The sequence below is a fragment of the Notothenia rossii genome, assembly GCF_949606895.1.
Source record: "Notothenia rossii genome assembly, chromosome: 6".
Taxonomy (NCBI): domain Eukaryota; kingdom Metazoa; phylum Chordata; class Actinopteri; order Perciformes; family Nototheniidae; genus Notothenia; species Notothenia rossii.
In genome coordinates, this window is record NC_136909.1 from 50,155,216 (window position 1) to 50,171,482 (window position 16,267).

A 16,267-nucleotide genomic window follows, 5' to 3' on the forward strand; every position below is an offset into this window, starting at 1 on the left:
TTCATTGGAAACAAATGCTAACCATGTAGCATAGTACTATTTTTATAATATTACACATTTTGCCTATAATAAACTATACATCATAGTGTTACCTATGGGATTGGTGTTATGGGGGGACCCCTCAGTGACAAAAGGCAACATATGAACACCAATCAGAGGATCCTAAATATAATCAGTGTATCCCTGAGCCAGGCTGCAGTGAGGCCTGCTGTATACACAATCACTCATTACTTATTACCTTACATGCGACACACAATTACATTTCACGCTCGACATATGTTTACATTAGGGGGAGGTTTATTTTGTATTACACGAACACATAATTTCCCAGAGATCATTCTGAACAATTGTAGTAGCGTACGGATTCCTGGTCTAAAACAATGAACGATTCAACATATTTGGAGTTAATTCCAAAAATGATCTGAGACATCTGCATCGGATAAAAATGATCTGATTTGAAATATTGTAGACGATCAGTTTGCGCTTAACATGTTTAAAGCCAGTGCTTGTGTCCCGGAGGAGAGTGTCAACAAAGATCTTTGAATCATCTGAAGCTTTAAAGTTCAGGCTTAAGCATCCTGAGCAGTGAAAGGAAAGCAGAAGCTCCATGTACGCTTCATGTTCTCCTTCTGATTTCACTTCATTGTAAATAGCTTTGCCAAATGTTAAGGACAGCCGCTTCCTGCTTTATGGTTGTCATGCTCTGTGTTTAGCTACAGTGTTTGTAGTGTGTGTTTGCGTGTCTTCTAATCTGAGGCTCAGTATACACTGAAAAAAGTGAAACATTGACTTTAACTAAATGTATTATGTCAACAGATTTCACATAACTGTATTAGGTTAGGTCCTTAGGTTTTGTATTTGAACGTAATATTTCAACTAACCTAATACAGTTAAGTAAACTCTCCTTACATAATACATTTCATTAAATTCAACGTTTGGGTTTCTTCAGCGTATACAGCCGTATTGTTGGAGGGAAATGTTGCTGCTCACCAAAGGCATGCTGCTGTGATCATCACATGTATTTGATCCCTTTATGAAGAAAGCTGTAACCTTCCTGACATGGAAATGTGTTTATTTAAATCAACTGTAGGACATGTATTCAGCAGTGTGTGTTCTGCAGTAGCTGTGTTCATTAAGCTAACCTCATTAACTCCACGAGTCACTCAGTGTTGAAGAACTGGAGGAGAGGACCTGGTCCAGTGTGTGCTGCTCCCTCACAGCTCCGTGTGTGTCTGCCTGGTTTGATGTTGCCATGGGAGATTGTTGTTGGCAAAACAATATTCACAGTGTCATGTTGCTGCACCATACCTCGCATTAACCAGGTCACTAGCTGGCCTTCATTTACCTGTCATACTGATCATAAATACTCCATATATGTTCTGAAATGTTCAAAGTATTGATTCTGTTCAGCATGACCGTCATAATTAAATATACATTTCTGAGGATTTTGGCTTTGTTTCTAAAACATTTCTCATACCAAATAATGTATGGAGGCAGGACAGTGCATCTACATATACTCTGGTCCTTTCCTACAGGTCCAAGCACTTCAGAAAAGGAATTTAAAAACATAGACAAATGAATTCAAATGAGGCTGTTGCTCTGCTTTGATCTTAGTTGCCGTTCAAGGTTTCAGACGTGTTTAAACCTGTGTTGTCTGGAACAGAACCGTGTGGTCTCTTAAACTGCACCTGTGGTTCAGTCTTAGCAAGTTAGTTAAACCTATTGCTGAGCTGGTTTAACTCCCGTTTAATGTCAAACAAGTTTACAGACACACTCTCTAAAAGAGATTTCATTTTTAGGAAATGGTAGGACTTGAGTAGACAGATTAAGTTACTCAGAGGTGCATTTAGCCTAAAGCTGTTCAAATATAACCCTTAGTAGCAGATCTTCAGAAACTGTCATGTGAAGGGAGGCCTTCTGCCTTTACAGAGAGTATTCTGACTGCATACAGTCTAAAGATGGCTGCTCGCATAGTCCTGACCCTGTCCATACATTATCACAAAGGATGTGTCTGTCCCTTACAGCATGGGTTGTGTGCTGTGGTTTTGTTTCAGCTTTTTAATGATGATAACATTAATATGTTTGAATGAAGAGGTAAGATACACTTTTAGAAAAGGCTGTCTAGATGTCCAGTGCAAAGCAGAGGGTTTTTTCTGATAACAATGAACACATTGACAAAGTTCCTCCAGCAGAGGTGAAACCCACAGAGGAGTGAGGAAATGTTCAGTCTGAGTGTGAAAAAACACTCACTACTGATCTATTTAAAGAATACATGACTCACTGATCTATTGGCTACGACTAAAAGCAGACTGCTGTTTCCTCAAACCTGCCAACATCTTTTCTCAGTTGTCCTTTCAAGTTCTTTTTAGACCCCTGTGCCATTTTTAAGCTTTTCACAGTCATTCAGGGTTTTTCCACTTAGGCAGTATGATGTAAACTCCTGTCTGTCTTAGAACAATCTGTTTAAAACAGTACCCTGACAAAAATGGTTAAAGATTAACGTTGATATGAATATAATCCCAATGTATTTGTTGTGGGAAACACTAGAGACCTGCTGCTCATCAGAGTTGGAAGATTTACTTTAATAATGTATTCTGGGACAATGTCTGCAGTAGATGCATGTTAAACTATTGAATCAGTATTCAATCTAAGTAACGCAATATAAAGGAAGTATAACCTAATAAAAATAAAATAAATATCAATAAGAGGTTTAAATGAGGCCTCTAGACTAGGAAACCAGAATAGTTTAGTTTACAAATGCAGTTTTAGTTTAATACATTGATTAAACACATCATGTTTGTTTAACAAATCAGGTGTCAAACGACTGCATTCAAAAAAGAAAGTTGAAATAATCAAGAATGGGAGCCACTGTTTCAGCTTGCTTTAGGGACATGAAACCAATCGTCAACACAAGGTTCAGTTAATTAGATAATCTTGTGTGGTGTCCCTATAATGTTGTTAAAACAGTTTGCAGACAAAAGATGATAAATGATTGTCACATGAATGTAGTCACAAACATATTCACTGTGGAGTTCTGTTGTATCCACTCTCGCCTGGCAACAGACTTATCAACCAAACCACCCAGGCAGGATGAAGATAACTTGATCAAAATGTTTCACATCAGGAACAAGGACAGCTAGTGTTGTAGTACAGTGAGAAAGCTGTTGACTCCCTTACTAACGAGGATGTGTGCTCACAGAGAGACCTGACAGTCACTAGTTTACTTTAATTTAGTTTATTTGTTTATAGTGTCGTGATCAAGTCACCTCAGATATTTAAATACTTTCATATCAGACAATAGAGAGGAGAGGGTTCTGGGGGTTTACCATTAGGTCACGTGAGGTAAAAGGACAAAAGGGTTAAAACTATGAAGACATTTAAATGTCAATAAGAAAATTATACTCAAAAAGAAACTCTGGAAATGCACTGGGCATTAAAGGCTAAAAATAAGTAAAATGTAATGGATGACTCATTCTAATATCCCTGATGATGTTGCCTGTGCTTCTGAAGTGAATAAACCGTGTTCACACGTGTGTTTAAAGGGTCAACATCCTTTCCAACTGGCTAAGAAGTAGTCCTTCCGGACACTGTCTCCATGACGCCACAGAAAGAGAACGCCAAAGACATTTGGAGATATCGTTGAGTTTTTACCCAAACCTGGAGTTGGCATTAAAGCGTGTTTCCAGGGGTCCGGACACGGGGCCGGTCCCACAGAAGCTCCGGGGCAGGGGTGAGCTCACTTCAATAGACTGAGAGGAGAGGCCATCTTTATTTACTGATGAAGGCTCTGTGGACAGCTTCTCAGCCACAGGGAGACACTGTCCCTACTCATGTGTTTCTTTACTGCCTACACTTTGATCTATTTAACTCCTAGTGAAGCGAGCATGGACACTTTAGCAAACGCTGTTTGATGTGACGTCAATACTGTAACTGTGATAAAGAATTCAGAGCAACTCACAGAGCAGGTGGATGTCTTTCCAAGAAAAACAAAGGGAGACCCTCATGATGATTCCTTCTTCATATTATCTGACTCACTGCCTTTTCAAAAATCCCTTTTCATGCAGCTATGTTGTTGTGTGTGAATGGTGTGGCTGTATAGGAAGTAATTTGAAACCAGCATCACACATCATGCTTGGCACATAGATGATAATCCTTTCTTTTTTGTATCTATTGAGGTGTTTCTATGATTTAATGCTGTAAAAAGTATTGTACAACATAAGACGAAGGATTGTATGTATAAAGGCACTCTTTGTAAATAGATTGCATTGATGAAACGCATTCATGATTTTCCATACAAAATTAGCATCAACATTTTAAAAGGGTCGTTTTCTTATGCTGAATATGTACAGATGATTGGGACAAAAAAGGAACTATTCTCACATTTGCATGCTCCACAAATCCAGTTTCCTTGCAAAACATTTTTTTTCCGCATGCATATACAGTGTTATTAATTCATCAAATTAGTTATTAACATCATCTTTTGGTTTGTAACTGAAAATAAATGGGAATTAATTAAAAAATAAAACAAAAAAACTAGGTTCGATTAAAAAAATTCATCTAATTAATTAGAGGCTTTGTAATTAATTAATCGAAATTAATCGCATTTTTAATCACATATAAATATTTGACCTGAGAACAGTGAGAAGCAATTTTTTTCACATGGATTTTAGTATACCATTGAATAATGACTGAATACATAAGCTTAAGCAACAAAACATTGTTTATTTTTTTCAAGGTGGTACTTAACCAAGACCAACAGAAAAGTGCAATTTTTGTCATAAAGTGTAGCAATAGCATATTTAGGAATATAGTACATTTCAGAGATTCATGTAGCCTATAGGTAGGTAGACCTTCTGTAAACTATAACACTTTGTTTTTTAAGTAAAACACAATACTTTCAAATACATTCAGAACATTGGAAACCCTGACTATTAGAAAACATCTCTCTGATGCTTCAGAGGCCATAACAGACTTTGTTGATTTACCAACAGTTGATTTAAAAATGGGTGTGGGTCCTTGTACTCCGAGTCGGGCTAACGTCCATGCTAGCTTCCACGCTAGCTGCTATATGTTTTGCATTGAGGTGATACTTGAGGCTTGATGTGCTGCGGTGATATGCAAATTACTTTTTGCATAATTTGCAAACAACCGTGCTCTTATTGACGCTTCCATCCGTCCGTTTTTAAAACAAAATGTCCCATCCACGGGGCCAACCAAAGCGGTCTCATCAGCTTCTTCGTTCACGTTTGACTATTGTTCACTGTGGTTTGTTGTTGTCTGAAGTCATGAACGTTAGTTGGTGCTCCAGTATAATCGGTACCCCTGAAACTCATCCAGTGAGAAACGTTCTGCGGTGCAAAAATAAGTGCGATTAAAACGCGTTAATTTTTGTGTAATTAATTAATCTTAATTAACGCGTTAAAGTCCCGGCCCTTAAAAAAACACAATTATCAGAATATTTGAACAGCTGTTACTGTACATAATAATGCAAATATCTAAAAATGCCCTTTGTCAGTGTGTCACACTTTGCAGTTTCATTGAAAATTAAATGTACAGAAGCATTCCTTATGTCATATTGACAGCTGTAAACAGACCTGGGTCAAAATGGTGATTTTCAATACCTTTCATGTTTTTCCAGTTTTTGAAATAGTAGATTTTATTAAAAAGTTCCGGTAGAATTGCTCATTTATTGTGGTTTTTACTAACATTTCTGTCAGGCAATATGGAAATTATATAACTTATTTCAAAGGTACACCTTTTTTCTCTACAGCCCTCTCCACTCCCATCCCTGCACCCTCATTACATCAGAGGAGAAGGGAGAGGGTGTTGTTTGTGATTTCTGTTTTAACCTTCACATTTCTATTTTGCACAAATATGGAAACTAACACTCAGCCACTTGTTCATTTGCTTTATTCACTTGGTTTGCTCTTTCCTAAAGTTCTATATAGCTGATTGTAACAGTGTGCTCATGTGGAATACAAGGCAAACAAAGCAGGAATCACCACGTTGTTGTGCATGCATTTTGGTTTCCAAATATACGTTTTATGTAAATTAGTTTTGATTAACATTGTGCAACAGGTTGTGAACCAGTGCATGCTAGCAAAGGCATTATTTGACAGGTGCACTGTGTTTATTCCTTCACTTGATGAGTTATTCAGGTATGCCAAAACAGACACAGGTATTACAAAATTGTCATAGATGAAGTGAAGGCCATATGTCTGAAGATGAGGTTTGTGTTCGCTAATTTCTGTATTCAACGTTCAGACTCTGAACGTTGAATACAGAAATTAGCATTTTAATGCTCTGAACTTCAGAGCATTAAAATAGCAGCAACCAACTATTTCCCATGTAAAAATAATGTGTAGTAATATCTACCTGAGCAGAGGTTCAAGTTGTAATCCAGCTTCTCTTAGTTTTTTAACGTAGCTGGGCACGTTAGGGCTGATACTGTGTTTAGCTAGCTAATGGCCTCCACCCTGTACTGTGCTCATTTGTTGGCTTCTACTGATAACACATTTGGCATAGAACCGTCTGATGAGGAAGTCTCTACCCTCCATACTGTCTAAAATGTCTGATTGTAGGATTTACTCTCCTAAATGTGTCCATTTTGAATCACTTATTAAGAAATGTGGGTGACAGAGGTCTGGCCAGAAGGCCATTACCTTCTTTAGTGGAGCACCTCAGAGTGCATCATTCACTGTAAAGGCAAAGCGAGCCAACATGAATGACTTTACTCAAAAAGCTATACATGACTTGGTGTGTTTTACCATGCCTGACAGTGCTCTTCAAGTGAAGAGTAAACTCATTCTGCATTTTATTTACAGCAGCAGTCCTTTATTTAGGTCACACTGTTTGCATTTCATTTTGGAATATAAATAAATATTAATACATTTTTTAAAAGGTGCTCATAAAGGCAGTTAACCTGCTTCATGTTGATCAAAGTTGTGATGATGTATTGATGTATGATATGTTTCAGTTTGATATTATTTTCTTGTCAGATTCAAACTATAACTCAGAATGGATACGAGGGCATTATAGAGAATTTGCATACAATTTTTTTCATCGTTTTCCATCAGTAATGGAACATAGATATACTGTACATTTCATGTTATTTCACACATTCAAGAGGAATCTGCAGAGTGAGACAGCATTCAGTGGAGATGTATCAGTTTGTTTCCAATGTGACTTCCAGCCACAGTTGAGACATGCTGATTGGCTGTTAGTTACAGGATGTTTGTGCGGTTATGGTATTGTTTTTGTTTTCCAAAATATTTTATTTTTACTTTTTATTATCCAATCATTGGCAGCTGTCCTCACTGATTGCCAAACAGATTCCCTGTTCAGTACCTGTAAACATTTTAGGCAATTTGTCACTGACTCAGAATAAACAAACTATTGTAAATGGAACCAGTCGTTTTGTTGTTATGCTGCATGCATATGTTTTGTGGTTAGCTGTTACGTGTTTCCTTTTTTAACAATGCTTTTGACCTGACACAAAACTGCCATACATGTCGTCAGTGTTGGACAATTCAAACAATCCTGGTTAAATGTGTTTTCAACATCCAGTGCCAACATGTTGAAATGTACTTTTTTGCAATATTGCCATGTTCATTACTTTACACCCCAAGCAGCAATGATTGCCGCCACAGTAATAACATTTTGGTTTGGTTTCAGATTTAGAATAACTCTGTAATAATCTATTTTACACACAATCAACAAACGTCTCTCTCAAACGCTTGGACTATTTTACCAACCTGTGGTGTGTAAAGATTAGACCCTCCAGAAAAACGCGGGCAAAAATCCTTGATTATGCGATTAAACATGCGGGGTTTTTATGTGATTTTATGAAATTGCGGGATGTTGCGAAATATGCGGAAAGTTGCTAAATATGCTAAATATGCGGGGAAAAAGAATAACAATTTTTTTAAATATTGGGCTGCCTTATTTATTCTCTCTCACACACAAACTGCCACTAACGTTAAACCCCTTTAGGCCTACTATTCAATTAAACACATTCAATGTTTATTTATTGTAAAAGCAATTGGGTTTTTTTAATCTCACACACACACACACACCCCCCCCCCCCCCCCCCCCACACACACACACACACACACACACGCACACACACACACTTCTCCGCCTCATTCCGTTTTCATTTACTCGTTCGTTATCTGACCAGCTTCAATCTTGTAGGCTACTCACTTCGTTTCTTGTAGCCCTCGAAAGGGTTTTGGAGGTTGATGCCTCGCTGAACGTGAGTTGTTTGGCTTTTGTTATCCGCAGCAGCAGAAAGCATTTTCGAATGTTTGAATGAATGAAAGTGGGTCGTCCCCGTCGATTTTCTCTTATGTTCCAACACACAGTTGCACGGGGTGCAGAATAGTTTTCCCCCACTTTTTGCCCGGTCTTTAGTAGAAATGTTCGTCGGTAAATGAGATGGATTAGATTTGTTCATCTTGGTGTTTCCTCTATCGTGTGAGCTCCACACGTTCACTCTATACAGTGTTGTTTACATGCTGTGATGCGCGAGCTGATGACGTCACGTCAAGACGAGTCAAGCTTTTTTTCCCTCAACTTTGTGTGGAAAAATGCGGGGATTATGCGGCCTTTCGATAAATATGCGGCCTTTTAAAAATCTGCGCCATTTTGCTGATTATGCGGTAAATTCTGCGATCGCAGAATCGCGTTTTTCTGGAGGGTCTAAAAGATAGTTGGATACTTCACAAATTGAATTTCTCCACAAATGTGAATACAATGTTAACTGCTGAGAGATATGGTTTTAAGATCTCTCATCATTTCTTCTCACAGAACATTAACCTGTTGATTTTCTTTCAGCAAAATAATTGACACCTTTCACTCTGACTCTCTCACAAACTTGGCTTACTTCCAATTAAATCTGACTCTATTTAACCTTACTCCTTGATTTCAACCTCAAAATAACAAACATGCTTATTTTTCAGATACATTTATCAGATCTCAATATCTGTTAGAAAACGTTAAATCATGTTTTAAAAAGCAGATACCATCGCTCACTGAAAATATTAAACATAGATTTGAATTAAATGTATTAGGTCAAAAAGTTTCACATAACTGTATTAGGTTAGTTGGAAGCAATAATATGAAGTTATACCTAGAAAATGTTATTTAAACTTAATATTATTGCTTTCAACTAACCTAATACATTTATGTGAAATCTGTTGACACAATACATTTAATTAAAGTCAACGCTTCAGTTCTGTCAGTGATCCACTCTCACTCTCACTACCACTGCTGTTTGTTCTGTTCCGTTTTTTCAGCTTTTACCAACACAGTCTCACAAAAAAACGTGACATGGCTACAACATTTGTTCCTATTCCTTTCTAATGACCAGTGTCCATGTCACGTGATCGCAAACTTTCCCAGCGTGAGAAAAAAACCTTGGCAGGCACCCAACTTATTTTTAGTGAAAAATCCCAAATTGTAGGATAGTTTGGCCGTTATAATGCTTTTTGATTAGATTTCTAGCGAGAAGTGTATTTAGTACTTTAAAATCCACGTCCAGTGGATGTGTAGGATCTAGTTTGATAGATATTACAAAGATGATGTGAGGCCTCGCCAGGAGAACGTGTATATAGGCTACTACGTATTTAACTATAGAGGTTGCTCTGCGCGCACCCCCTGAAATTGTGAGATTGATACATCTTTCCCCCTCTTCATTTCTATTGACCAACGTCCATGTCAAGTCATCGCCAACTCTCACGGGGTGAAAACAGAATTTCCGGTCTCAGCGTTTTCATAGTAACTAAGATGGTTGATAGGGACCGGACGTATTCCCCTCACTGTAGAAGGATTTTACAGTGATATGATATCTGAAGTACTCATCAACTAAAAACCCCAGTTTGTCCTTGTTAATCACACAACATTCATTGGTTTAAATTGTGTACAATATTTTTGTGTTTTTCCCCTTTAGATTCTGAGAAACACATTTTTTCAGAGTTTTAAAAAGCCGAAAACATAACACTACCCATAATCCGCAGCTATCATTGAAGCTCGCTGATTAGATGTTTTAGACGCAATGCACATTGGGATATGGTGTTCATATGATAAGAAATACAAATGAAGAATTCAAAAGAAAATAATACTTTATTACGCGTGTGCCTGCTTTTGTCTTTGGAAGTCATCACATAAATGCATTGCAAAACACGGTTCGGCTGCATTGAATATTACACATCTGCTGTAGTTCTTTATTTATATGGTCCTGATAAAAATATTTTGAATGCAAAGAAAATCAATAATATCTTTAAAAACTACAACTCCCATTATATCAGCTCTGCACTTGTATGCAAAACGACACCATATTTTGTAGTTTGTTTTTGGTATGCAAAAACGTGTAAAATATAGCCTATCTATCGATTTGATCAGGGCTCTATAAATATCCCAGTATCCCATTTCCACCACTGAGCCCTTACTCTCCACCTTATGCTTAAATAAAGTTTGGGTAGCACTTTATATTAAGGTACACAAATTAACCATCAACTTGTTGTTAATTAACATGCATATTAGCAGTATATTGGCTCTTTATTAGTCATTATAAAACACTTAGTAATGCCTTATTCTACATGACCATATTCTACAAGTAATAAGCCATTAGTTGAGAGTTTTTCCTCAATAACCCTCTAATAAGTGCTTATTTATTGCAAGTAAGGAAGTTGTTGTACATGAGTTTTGGTCTTAATATGCTCTGCTCAATATGAGCCTAATAAGGCAGTTGTATCACAAGAATAGTAATAATCCCATAATAACACTTAACAAATATGATCTATTCTTATGTAACAAGACATGAAACTATAAGTGTAAATAACTCAAAATTAGGTATTTATATCTAAGAATATGTTTTGGGGTATTGACAGTTCAGCTACCAATAGAGAGGCGAAGTCCCTCCCCTTCCGGGAGCCTCCATGAGACCTTATTTCGGAAAAATTATACATTGAAGTCAATGGGGAGCAGGGGCGGATCTAGAAAAATATTCATGGGGTGGCAAGAGGGTGGCAGGAGAATTTCAGGGGTGGCATCCCCTGGCAGAAGTATATGCTTATTTAACCGCAGTCATATCAATCAATGTTAACTTGGAAAGCCACAATATTGTTATTTTAACTCAATATCATTAGGTGACATTATTGTGGCCCATCAGTAAAGCCATAAATATAAATATATAAGGTGGCAGACATAATTTAATGAATTTTAACTGAATGAGTTGGTTTCACTCTTAGACCAGCAGGGGTACCAAATCTATGCAGACTGCTGCAATAAGTACATGAATTAACTGTCTCATCGATGTGTGTCTGTATGAATATGATAATATCAACAATCATATTATTCCTATCAGCTGTCAATCACTGTTATGATTCACATATTCAGTGTTATTATTAAATACATTATAATTTTTGGAGGAGTTAATGATGAATGTTCCTCAAGATGCTTGCTCACCCTCCTTCAAATTTGAAAGACAAATAATTACTATCATAAAAGAACAGTTCAGCGCCCCACAACTTCATTGCATACACTTACAACCTTGACTTTACATCAGAAAGAACAAACATTAAAGAAGTGACTAACTGCATCAATTAGGGTTAAAAAAAAATGTGTATTCAGCTAAAACATATACATCGCTGCATTTATTATCCAGTGGAAAGTCCTTACCTACTGGCCTAGTTAAATCAAAGTGGTTATTGGGAGTATTTTTGTTGGGTAATCTATAGTAGGGCTAACCCATAGAGTGGTGTGGCTCAAGTCAGTATTTGCAATCTAATTACATACACGCTACATTGCCCCCCTTGACAGTGAAGCGCCACGCATGAGGTTTCGATTATTTCTCAATCCAAATTGAACTGTATGAAATAAAAAGGCACATTTGTCTTGTAATAAAAAGGGCGACCCGGATCATTTCCTGCTTGCTGCGGGGGATCTGCGAGACGGCGAGAAATCGCGAATGGACGCGAGAAGGGGGTGGTGCTGAGGGGGCTCACCTGCGAGGCTCCACTAGCACCCCCCCCCCCCCTCACAGTTTTGCCGGGGATATCGCGAAGAGACCGGAGCTTGCTTGCGCGCCTATCCGGATGCTGTTCTGGTCTGGGAAAATGGCCCATATCGTGATTCTGCTATGCCTGTTAGCTATTTTTGGACAATGAGAAGTTCTTTTGTCATCCTGAGAAGTCGACTGGATTCAGGTCTGTTCTACCGCCCGCAGTGGACATCCCCTGTAAAGGTTTGGATGTGTTACACAAACAATTACTGGTTGCCTTGTCACAGACATTCAGTTCGACAAATGTTTGTCTTTCTCACTTGCCTGCTATGATGGTTCTTCAAGACTGCTTCTTGAGCTCAAATCTCACTTTCGCGGAGTTTGCTGGTGACTTTAAAGCAGATGACAATGTATGTGTTAAGAGGAAAAGGTGCTTGTTTTTTTTGTTATTATTACTATCAGGGAATGTACAACTAAACCCTGGACCGCCCAGCAGCAGTAGTAGTCAGATAGCTACTCCTGCTGATTTTAATTCTAGATCTGGGTTGGGATTCATTCACTTAAATGTGCGCAGTCTGTTACCTAAGTTAGATTTTGTCCGCATTTGGGCGAGCTCGACTGATGCTGATGTCATTATCTTATCAGCAACGTGGCTAGATAAATCTATTTTGGCCTCTGACATCTACTTAAATGGTTATAGTACCGACCGTCCTTAAAAAGGTGGTGGCGTTGCCATTTATGTGAAAAATAAGTTTTGTGTTACCAAGATGGTTTCTAAATCTATTAGTAAACAACTAGAATGTTTAGCCTTAAATATCGAAGTGGCAAAGGGTCAACAGGTCATGGTGGTGGGCTGCTACAGACCCCCCTCAGCTGTCAGGGACTCTTTATCTTCTTTGGCAAAACGTTTATCTCAACTTGACTACAAGGAAATAGTGCTGCTTGGTGATTTTAATTGGGTCTGGTTAACTTCTGTGTCAGAGGATTTTAAAAACCTTTGTATCCCTCTGAATGTTACTCAGATTATACAGCCCTACTCGCCCTAAAATTAAGTCCCCTAATAAATCCTCCCTAATTGATCTCATTTTAACTAATGTTCCCCATAAATACTCATCTGTGGGAGTATTTGCGAATGATCTGAGTGATCACTGTGCTGTAGCCACAATTAGGGACACTAAGGTCCAAAAGGTTAAACCTCGCATTATTATTAAGAGAGACAAAAACCATTTTGTGGAGCAGGGTTTTGTACATGATCTGTTTGGGTTTGATTGGGGTAAAATCGATCTGTGTGCTGATGTAGAAACTGCATGGTCTTATTTTTATATTGGTTTTATGAAAATGATAGATAGACATGCACCCCTGCGTACATTTAGAGTGAAAGGACAAGACAATCCTTGGTTTCCTGCTGAATTGTCTAGTCTCCTTCATGAGAGAAACAAGGCCTGGGAAAAGGCTAGGAAATCAGGCTCAGAGGTAGAATGGCTATGCTTTAGGCAGCTAAGAAATACCTTCACATCACAAATGAAAAGTGCTAAGTCTAAGTATTATCTGTCAGTTACCACAAAGAACCTGAATAACCCTGGAAAATGTTGGAAAGCCATAAAATCGATATCCACCGGTGATATCCGTAATGAGCTACTCCGTGCATCACCACAGCATCCGGCACTATCGGACAAAGTCACTATGTTAAATTGTTTTAATGAGCATTTTGTGTCCTGTGGCTCTCTGTTTGATTCTGTCACTAACTCTGCTTCTGTGAACACCACAGTCTGTGACTCTGAAAAACGTGTTTTGGAAAACCCTTTTAGTTTTACTCCTTTTACTGTTGATGTTGTTCGTGAAGCTTTAACCAAGTTAGATCCAAAGAAACCGGCTGGCCCGGACAACGTAGAACCTTTCTTTTTAAAGATAGCTGCAGATTATATTGCTCCACCTCTCACTACTCTTTTTAACCTCTCCCTCAGCTCAAACACAATTCGAAAATTGTGGAAGTCAGCGTATGTCCTGCCTCTACTAAAAGGTGGGGAGGCCACTTTATTAAATAATTATAGGCCCATCTCTAAATTGTCAGTTCTGGCGAAGGTGCTTGAATGCCATGTGAGTAAACAAGTAACGGTGTTTTTATGTAAAAATGATATCCTGTCTAAACCTCTGGAGTCAACCCCTGCTTTTTCCCCATTTCCTGCTCCTGTCCAGGAGCCGTTCTCGGGTACTCTTCAGGCTTTTGGAGGTCAACGGACCCTCCAAAAGGCTCCTAAGAGAAGGAGTCGCAGGTCCAGGCTAGCAGCCCGAGCCCCAGAAGCCATGCTTTGGGCTCCAGTACAGGCTCCAGCAGCCATGGTCCCGGCTCCAGTACCGGCCCACACAGCCATGGTTCCGTGTTCCGGTTCCGTGCCCAGCAGCCATGGTGCCTGCTCCAGTACCGGCCCACACAGCCATGGTTCCGGCTCCAGAACCGGCCCACACAGCCATGGTTCCAGCCCCAGGTATGTTCCCAGCAGCCATGGTTCCATCCCCAGTTCTGGCCCCAGCAGCCATGGGTCCGGCCCCAGTTATGTCCCCAGCAGCCATGGTTACGGCTCCAGAACCGGCCCACAAAGCCATGGATCCGTGCACCAGTACCGGCCCACACAGCCATGCTTCCGTCCTCCATTACCTGGCTTACACAGCCAGGGTCCAGGCTTCTGCTCCGTGCCCAACAGCCATGGTTCCGGCTCCAGAAACGGACCAAGCAGCCATGGTTTCGGCTCCAGTACTGGCTCTCCGGCCGACGCCAGCTCTCCGTGTCTCTCAAGTCACCTCTCGAGTTCCCTCTCAAGCCTCCTTTTGAGTCACCTCTCGAGTTCCCTCTCAAGTCACCTCTCGAGTTCCCTCTCAAGTCTCCTCTCGAGTCTCCTCTTGAGTTCCCTCTCGAGTCCCCTCTCAAGTCACCCCTCCAGTTCCCTCTCGAGTCCCCTCTCAAGTTCCCTCTCGAGTCTCCTTTCAAGTCACCTCTCGAGTCTCCTCTCAAGTAAGTCACCTCTAGAGTCTCCTCTCAAGTCACCTCTCGAGTCCGCTCTCGAGTCTCCTCTCAAGTTCCCTCTCGAGTTCCATCTCGAGTCCCATCTCCAGTCCCTACTCAAGTCCCTTCTCTAGTCCCTACTCATGGCCCTACTCAAGTGCCGTTGGAGGTTCTGCTGGGGGTCCTGCCAACTCCATGTCCTGTCCCGTTGGGGGTCCCGCCGACTGTTCTTCTGCCGGGAGTCCTGCCAACCCTGTGGCTTGTGCCGTTGGAGGCCACGCCGACTACTCTTCTGCCAGCGGTCCTGCCAACCCCATGTTCTGTCCCGTTGGGGGTCCCGCCGACGACTCTTCTGCTGGGGGTCCTGCCAACCCTATGTCCTGTGCCGTTGGAGGTTCCGCTGGGGTTCCTGCCAACTCCATTTCCTGTCCCGTTGGGGGTCCCGCCGACTACTCTCCTGCCGGGGGTCCTGCAACCCTATGTCCTGTCCCGTTGGGGTTCCCGCCGACTGCTCTTCTGCCGGGGGTCCTGCCAACCCTGTGTCCTGTGCCGTTGGAGGCCCCGCCGACTACTCCTCTGCCGGGGGTCCTGCCAACTCCATGTCCTGTCCTGTTGGGGGTCCCGCCGATGCCTGCTCCGCCGGGTTTCCTGCCAACACCATGTCCTGTCCTGTTTCGGGTCCCATCGACACCAGCCCTTGCTCCGTCGTGGGTCCCACTGACACCAGCCCATGTTCCGTCCAGGGTCTCGTCTACGTCTGACCCGCCAGGGGTTCCACCAGCTCCTGCCTGTCCTTGTGCCCGGCCCCCTGAGTTCCCCAGCCGCAATCTTCGCCTCTAGCCCGGCCCCCTTAGTGCCGTGGTCTTCGCCCTCGAGCCCGGCCCCCTGACTTTCCCCGCCGCGGCCCTCACCCTCGGGCCCGGTCCCCTGACTCTTCCTGCCGCTGCCTTTGCCCTCATGCCCGGCCCCCTGAGTTTGCCCGCTGTGGCCTTCGCCCCTTTGTGAACTCTGCCTTGCCCCCGGGCCGCCCGCCTGAGACCCCCACTGCAAACTCTGCCTTGCCCCCGGGCCGTCCGCCCGTGATCCCTTCCAGGTCCTCCGCTATGCTCCTGGGAGTTCAGTCCAGACCCGTCCTCCAGACCCCCTCCACCCGCCCTGGTGGCCCTAGTTTTCTGACTGTGTCACGGGGTAGTGTTCAGTTTCTGACGCTTTCCTTGGAATAAAGGTATTTTTTCGTTAAAATCTGAATTTGGTTCGTGCCTGCT

The 16,267-nt window shown here is 41.2% G+C and overlaps 1 protein-coding gene across 4 annotated transcripts in view; it reads left to right on the plus strand.

Annotated features, from left to right (window-relative positions):
- Positions 1 to 16,267, plus strand: part of prkg2l (protein kinase cGMP-dependent 2, like) — an 89,353-nt gene that overhangs the window by 10,942 nt on the left and 62,144 nt on the right. For all 4 annotated transcript variants that reach the window (XR_013809710.1, XM_079690289.1, XM_079690288.1 and 1 more), the window contains one exon: positions 3,543 to 3,730. The gene's annotated coding sequence lies outside the window, so the exon portion shown is untranslated. The remainder of the gene's footprint in view (positions 1 to 3,542; positions 3,731 to 16,267) is intronic.